General features: G+C 33.9%; 1 long non-coding RNA gene across 1 annotated transcript; it reads left to right on the top strand.

Moving 5' to 3' along the window:
* The first annotated feature begins 2,079 nt into the window (after window positions 1-2,079).
* LOC136838988 (uncharacterized) lies at window positions 2,080-7,076 on the top strand. The gene is made up of 3 exons (XR_010853174.1): window positions 2,080-2,141; window positions 4,290-4,376; window positions 6,473-7,076. It is a non-coding gene; the product is annotated as an uncharacterized lncRNA (long non-coding RNA).
* The last annotated feature ends 1,380 nt before the right edge of the window (window positions 7,077-8,456 follow it).

The following is an 8,456-nucleotide window of genomic DNA, read 5'->3' as shown; positions in this document are numbered from 1 at the left end:
TCTTAAGTGATGTGATAACAGTGCAGCTTACCATCTGACGAGGAAGAAATAAAACCCACTGAATAACTTCTGATCCAATCAAAGTGTCGTAGTTGCAAAGTAAAAAAAAAAAAAAATTCTTCACGAAAATGCCCTGAAGTTATATGGCTCCAGTTCACATTTTTCCTTTGCGTTATTCACTTTGTCCACTTTGTTTCACTTTGGTTTTATGTACAGCCCTCCACAGGGATAATTCCCTCTCTGGCGGGCCCTTGTACGTTTTCAAAATAAGTTGCTTCTTATGTTTTATAATAGTCTTTCAGTGTTTTCTCGGCAGTATCGTAGCTCCCGCAGAATAGGAGAATCTTTAGTTCTTTTTTAAATTTGCTTTTTCTTGTATTAAACTGCTTAGAAGATTATTAGTCAAAGCCATGATCCGTATTATTTTCCACCTTTGACACATATTCTTTATATACTGTGCACTTATTGCCATCATATGTTTTATGTTTAGTATCACTATGACCTTTCTTTACACAATTTTTACATTTGAAGTTGTTGCTAGCACATTCATTTGATTTGTAATTTTCACCACATCTAGGGCAAGCTTGGTCATTTCTACAATTTGTTGCGCTATGACCAAATTCTTTACATTTATAGCATTGATAAGGCATGTAACAGTCGTATACTTTGCAACGGCTATACAGTGTACACAGTTTGTCACCTCTATCATAGACAGCCTTTCGTATTTGTGATGTTCTTTTGATGATACAGTATTTTATTTGTCATCTTTGGCTATCATTTCTTTTACAATTTTCAGGTCGTCATTTTCAGAAATGAGGCTACCTATTCATGGATTTTTCTTTACAATGTTATCGACAATGTTATCTTCATCCTTCGGGACATAGACTACTTTTATTTTTGGTTTAAGTTTACCCTTCTCATTTACTGATATATTTCTGATTTCCTGAATCACCATTTTTGCCTTTTCTAAGTTTTTCCTGTCTGGAAATCTTACAAATAAGTGTCCATCTCTCGTTGTTTTAACCTATTCAACTGGCGCCGTTATTTTACTCATAATTTGTCTCTTTTCATTTGTTGCTGTGCTCTCTTCTTTTGTAGATTTGACCAGAAGGACTTTTTTTGTCTTTAGTGATTCAGCATAAGTTTTGTCCATGTTTGTCATGATCTTTACATCTTTATCAACATTGTCAATTTTGTTTTGGATTTCATCTATGTTGATCATTACATCACTAGTTTTCTGAGCTGAATCCTGAATCAACTTTGTTAATACCACTGTTTTCTTTTATTTCTTCAAGTTCATCTTCAATGAGTTTTTGTGTGTTCTTTGTTCAGGCCTCTTGCAGTTATTACAGATGTACAATATGTTATCACTACGAAGTATGGGTGTCTATCTGACCTCGATACCTGAACATTCATAATGGAACCATACGTCACACATTTCACAGCAAGTTCCTTCCTCATCAACTTCCCCTGCAGAGCAATGTCCGCAGGTTGCTGACTCTCTCTCGATTTGGGTTGACTCATCTTTCCCCAGTATTTCATTTAGTGTTCCATCTTTATGTGCTGCTTCGATAATTATGAGATAATGTTCATATGATAGTTTGATCTTCCCTTTGCTTCATTTAATTTCTACACTATTAAATTTCTCTTTTTCCTTCCTCTTCTTCGTATTCACTTTGAACATTGCGCAAGTCAGGCACTTTTCAGAGAGCACTTCACAGACACGTCCTACCCGCACGAAAGAGTCTTAAGCTCAACCATTCATCTTTCATCCGTCAACAATGCTGCAAAAAAATTCTCAGTTGTCTTCAGTAATGAATTGAGAGATTTTGCAGTTGTTTTTATAATTACCTTCTGATCTTTCAAAGAATGCTGAACGATGAATATATAAAGAAGATTTTGAAATAACAAATATCGCAAATCATATTCCGATGAGTGCTTAAGTGCTTGCTTCTTCTTGTACAATGATGCAAAAACTACAAGGCCAAAGAGTGCTTGTTTATTATTATTATTATTATTATTATTATTATTATTATTATTATTATTATTATTATTATTATTATTATTATTATTATTTTCAGAGAAGGATGTGGCTTGAAAGGCTAAAGGAACTAAAGAGCAACAAAAAGGACTCTAAAGAAGTAAGTCTACTTTTCTCTGTCGTCCCTCTAGAGTTATAGCACCTGTCAAGTCCTATGATGTAAATGTATTCGTTTACCTGTAATCTGTAGATTTCCTCAAGTTCTACAATGTTATAACTTTCTACATCTTTGCCTTTTGTTCACCGTTACGCAACATCGACTTTTGATGTTATTGTCCAATTACAAATGCATAATCATGAAAAAGATGAATTTTCTGTAGACTTAGTGTTCGAATTTGAGTTAAGTGCTCAACCCTAAAAGAAATGCAGGTAGCAAGCATTCTCTCTTCTCTTTTAAACCCTTGTCACTCGTAGTGAATCTACTAACGCAAATCAGCCTTGGGGTTTATTTCAAGGTTGCGAACAAAAAAAAAAATGCATTGATTTCACGTGGTGTGCTTGTTCAAAATCTTGCCATTTAAACCTGAAGTTAAGAAAAATTCTTATTTTCCGTAATATTTACATTTTTCAATCGATGTTTTTCTTAATTTTGAATGTAAGCGGAGTTTCATGAGGTAAGAAACTTGACAATCCCTCGTTCATCGTGAATTTTACAACAATACGCAGAGCTGAGACTTGCTTTCCAATCGCACTACCCACTGGCTGTCATACTTATTCACTTGCTCTCCATTTTTCTCAAGTATTTTGATTCTCTAAGTCTAATGGAATTCTGTCCAGAAGACTAAGAAGAAGGCTTAAGGCCCAGACTCCTCTTGCAACATTTTGGTAGGCTAAGTTTGGGATTTTTCAGTTCATCCCATTTTACCTCATAAGACTTGACAGTTACCGACCATCTGGAAAGACAGTCTATGATATGCACCAGTTTAGGGGATAATATTTCTTAGTATCTGACTACTCTTCTAGGAAATGTTTAATTAGGCTTTTAAGGATCTTTTCCATTTGCATCACTCTTTCAGAATTGGTTACGCAATGTTAAAAAAAACAACGATTTACTTTGACCTTGCCAGAAGCTAAGTGACGTCACTTTTAAACGCTTGAAATCGTCTGTCAGAATTGCTAAACTTCATATCGTTTGTTTAATGTTGTCTTTTCGTGAGTTAATAATAATAGTTAATAATAATAATAATAATAATAATAATAATAATAATAATAATAATAATAATAATAATGCAGCTCGCGCCATTGTTGATATAGCCATCTTATCCCATTGACTGCAAGTAATAAATTGGTATGCTATTTCAATTGACCTAGCTATTCAGTCCACTCAGTTCAAGGAGAGAGAGAGAGAGAGAGAGAGAGAGAGAGAGAGAGAGAGAGAGAGAGAGAGAGAGAGAGAGAGAGAGAGAGAAACAGCAGTATTATTGTTTCTTTCTTTACGGTATTAACCGAAGAATTTACCTTTAAGAAATAAAGAGAGAGAGAGAGAGAGAGAGAGAGAGAGAGAGAGAGAGAGAGAGAGAGAGAGAGAGAGAGAGAGAGAGAGAATTATCTAGCAGTTTTATTTCATTCTTTTCAGTATTAACAGAAGAGTTTTCCAGTAAAAAGTAAGCCCATATATATCTATTAGTTTTCATAAAAACAGTTAATAAGAAACTTGTTGATCTGTTTGTTAACGGACTGACATATTTCCTGTTTATTACCTGGAATATTTTTTGTGGCTTCATTGATTATGATGTCCCTTAAATAAAGAAGTCATTAGAACGCCTTTTATTAAAGTAATATTATGATTATGTTTTAATGGTCAAGATAAACATCTTCTGAGGTCTGCGGGACACGAGAGAAATCCCCCTCAGCTTTTACTTTGGAAGAAGAAAAATTTTGAATATATATATATATATATATATATATATATATATATATATATATATATATATATATATATATATTATATATATATATATATTTATATATTTATAATATATATATATATGTACTGTTTATATATAAATGTATATATATGTATATATTATGTATATATAAAATACAGTTGTTTACATGTATATATATAAATAAATATATATATATATATATATATATATATATATATATATATATATATATATATATATATATATATATATATATATATAATTGTTTTACACACACACACATATATATGTATGTATATTTGTATGTATGTATGTATAAAAAAGTCCTAATGAATCTGTTTTATTTTTTATCTACTCAGCTCGACCTCGTTATTTCGCAGCTGGAGAACGGAGCCACCTTCTCCCCATACCAGCTGTTCGCCATGGGCAGACGATGTTTGATTCCTGTAAGTCGATATGTCAAGGGAAAATTGTATGAACAGAACACACATAAACGCAATGTAACGTATTACCCCCCCACCCTTTTTATATTAGTTTAAAAATCAGCTATGATGTTATTATTGAGTATAAACACAACCACTGGAAAGAGAGTTAACTTAAAAAAGTAAGAAGCAATACAAAAAGATGAAGAAGAAGGAAAGTTATGGGTAACTTGGAAAATCTAGGAGTGGTGTTTCCCAAGTTCGAAGGACAGGTTTAGGATAAAAAAGAAAGTTTTTTTGGTAATTTTGAACTGCAGTAGAATGTGGAAGAGTGTGACTGAAAGGAATACTTATAAAAGAACATAGAAGTTGAAAGAAAAGTAAGGGAGATGAATACTGATATGTGAGTTAGAGGCAGTTGAATTATAATATTTACGAGGACACTAGAGATTGTTATCAGGAAGGATAATGAACGTGTGAATTACAAAATAAGTGATACAAGAATTATTCTATGATTTTGTAGTTATGAAACAAACATTTACATTATTTCTTGCATTTGTAAACTTTGCTTTTCTATCACTAACAATCAATGGCCCTTTAAGATACTTATAAATATTTTCAACGTCTTTCATTAGTTTCTGTAGTTTCTCTTCACTATCCCGAATTGTTATTGCATCATCTGCATACGTTGCCCATTACATATTCCATTCATGACCTCTTTCTTTTATCCCTGCATGATACCCTTCCTCTGACTTCTCTAAAAGTTAAGTATATCTCAGTTTAACCAGACCACTGAGCTGATTAACAGCTCTCCTAGGGCTGGCCCGAAGGATTAGATTTATTTTACGTGGCTAAGAACCAGTTGGTTACCTAGCAACGGGATCTACAGCTTATTGTGGAATCCGAACCACATTAAAGAAATGAGAAATAAATTCCTCTTATTCTTCACTGGCCGGTCGGAGATTCGAACTCGCGGCCAGCAGGGTGTCTCTAACCACGCCATCCAAAGAGATACTCATTGGTCACCCTTGTCTCAGACACACTATTACACCAAACCAGCCACTCTCCTGTCTTCTAATATGTGCTTTACTTATATACCATATAAACTTTTAACGCTTTCAACAACATTATCTTCTACGCCCTGTATTGCATCTCCGCCATTTCTGTCTTTGAATGTTTTTTTTTTTTTTTAGCTCCATGTATGACACATATAGGTTTTCCCCTGCACTATCGAACCTCTCATATAACTTAAAAACCCTCTCCCTTGTCTAAACCCTCACGGCTCTTTTCTTCTCAGTCCTTCTGTCATCTGTCGTACTTTCCCAGTCAAAATCCTACAATACATTTTCCTTAATATACTGATGAATATGTTCCTATAATTCTTGGTCTCTTCTATAATATTTACCCTCATGAAAAGAATAATAAACCACTCACCTATTCTTTTATAAACCTTCCCTCAACCAGACACACCTTGTATTGATGTATTTTGAAAATTTACAGAATTTGTAGGATAGAGAAGAGGATCTGGATGATACAAACATGAAAAGAATTAGTATTTAAGTGAGAATAAGCTCGGAAATAAATACTAAGATTATAAGGAAGGTAGTGAATATATATAGCTTTATATATATATATATATATATATATATATATAAGATTATATATATATACGTGTGTGTGTATAATACTAGTAATCTTCTTAGGCACGAAGATATATTTCTCAGTTATATTCCACATAGGAAAATGCAATATGTAAATGGTTAGAATATGCCTAACAGTTTCGTCCTCCAAAGGACCTATTCTTGGAGGGTCCAAGAAGAGGTCCATTGGAGGACAGTATGAAATTGTTGGGCATATTCTAACCATTTACACATTTCATTTTCCTAAGTGGAATACAACTGAATATATATATATATATATATATATATATATATATATATATATATATATATATATATATATATATATACACTGAATATATATATATATATATATATATATATATATATATATATATATATATATATATATGTGTGTGTGTGTGTGTGTGTGTGTGTGTGTGTAGGTACGTATGTACATATCTTCGGATTTCTATGTACGTCATTTTATTTTCTTCTTAGACCCTAGGTGCTGTTTTGACTTACGTCGTCATAACTCTTCAGTTCCGGCAATCAGAAGACGCCCAACCCTCGTAATGGTGTGCGATAAGAGGATTTCAAAGTCCCAAGTATGGAGACTTTCTCTCTCTCTCTCTCTCTCTCTCTCTCTCTCTCTCTCTCTCTCTCTCTCTCTCTCTGTCAACTTTCTGATCCTTATAATGATTTTGTGTTTCCTTTTTAGTTTTCTGTAAAAGGATTCTATTGAGATGGCTATTTGTCCGTCCACACTTTTTCTCTCCTTCCTCAGATCTTAAAAACTACTGAGGCTAGTGGGCTGCAAATTGGTATATTGACCATCCGCTCCCCAATCATCAAACATAGCAAATTGCAGCCGTCTAGCCTCAGTAGTTTTTATTTTATTTAAGGTTAAAGTTAGCCATGATCATGCATCTGGCATCGCTATAGCTGCTAACAACACAGGCCACCAGCGGCCCGTGGCTGAGAGCTTCATGGGCCGTGGCTGAGAGTTTCACACAGCATTATGCGCAGTACAGAAAACTCGATTGCGCCGAAGAGACTTGGGCGCTTTTTTCATTTGTTTATTTTTGACATCTGCTTCGCTCTTTTGCAATTTCGTACTCTGATTGGGTTATCTTTTTATCCCTTGCTCATGCTTTCACTCTTTCTCCTCTAAGGGGAGAAAATTTGAAAATGTTAACTTTTCTCTCTCTCTCTCTCTCTCTCTCTCTCTCTCTCTCTCTCTCAACATAAGCAAAAAGATTCACGTTTGTTTCTGTACGCAGTTTCAAAACAAAGTTTTTAAGTTTCTGTTAAATTGTTCAGGCAATCGTCTTGTATATACTGAATTAAACTGCTTATTGTATAAGTTTCCTGTTCTCATTTTTGTCTCTGAAATATTTCTGTCTTAGGAATATTCATTCGTTTAACTATACAAGATGAGGAAAGGAGCAAGTACGTGTAAATTGTGATAATAATAAACAAAGAAATTAAAGTAAATGTACTCATATGGTTTTTACATTTTAACCCATTTAGCGCTATCTTAGTCTTATGTAATCTGTGATGATCATCGCGCGTGGTGCTATCAGCCAGTTAAGTGAAGTCATGACAAAAGACGTACGCTCAGTAGACTAATTTCTCTCTGCAAGAGGAATGGTGCTTCTGTAAGTGAAATTGGTAGAATCAAACCAAGAACAAATCAGCTTTAAACATGTTCTTAATATTTTTAAAAGTTTCACTTTCGTATTACGAACATTATAGGGAAAAATATTAGGTGAAGTCATGGCAAAAGACGTACGCTCAGTAGACTAATTTCTCTCTGCAAGAGAAATGCTGCTTCTGTAAGTGAAATTGGTAGAATCAAACCACGAACAAATCAGCTTTAAACATGTTCTTAATATTGTTAAACGTTTCACTTTCGTATTATGAACATTATACGGAAAAAATATTAAGTGAAATCATGGCAAAAGACGTACGCTCAGTGGACTAATTTCTCTCTGCAAGAGAAATGCTGCTTCTGTAAGGGAAATTGGTAGAATCAAACCAAGAACAAATCAGCTTTAAACATGTGTTCTTAATATTGTTAAGCTTTTCACCAGCGTATTACGAACGTTATATGGAAAATAACTACGCGATTTACATAAAAAAACACTTACCTATGCTCTACAGAAAAATAAAAATTTCATTTATGTATCTATAGAGAAAAAAAAATGTATAAGTTTGCGCAAATCGACATTACTTTTTTATATGCTCCTCTTGTCTCACGCTGTAGGTCTCCGGAACACGCAGGGAATCAGAATCGCAAGTTAGGCGGCAAGAATGTTGTGTTTACTCCGAAGCTCGGTCTACGGTCCTCCCTAAACCACCTCGCTCTTATTTTGCTACGCAGATGTTCACAGGGAACCGCCTAGATCATTTAAAAGGCATTGTTAGGCGAACCAGGTCCTGTCTGTTCACCTGACGATAAAAAAAAAGAGCAACGATCCAC

This window comes from Macrobrachium rosenbergii, chromosome 5 (genome assembly GCF_040412425.1).
Source record: "Macrobrachium rosenbergii isolate ZJJX-2024 chromosome 5, ASM4041242v1, whole genome shotgun sequence".
NCBI classification, from domain to species: domain Eukaryota; kingdom Metazoa; phylum Arthropoda; class Malacostraca; order Decapoda; family Palaemonidae; genus Macrobrachium; species Macrobrachium rosenbergii.
The sequence above is the reverse complement of the archived record's forward strand: the minus strand, read 5'-3'. Positions and strand labels throughout refer to the sequence as shown.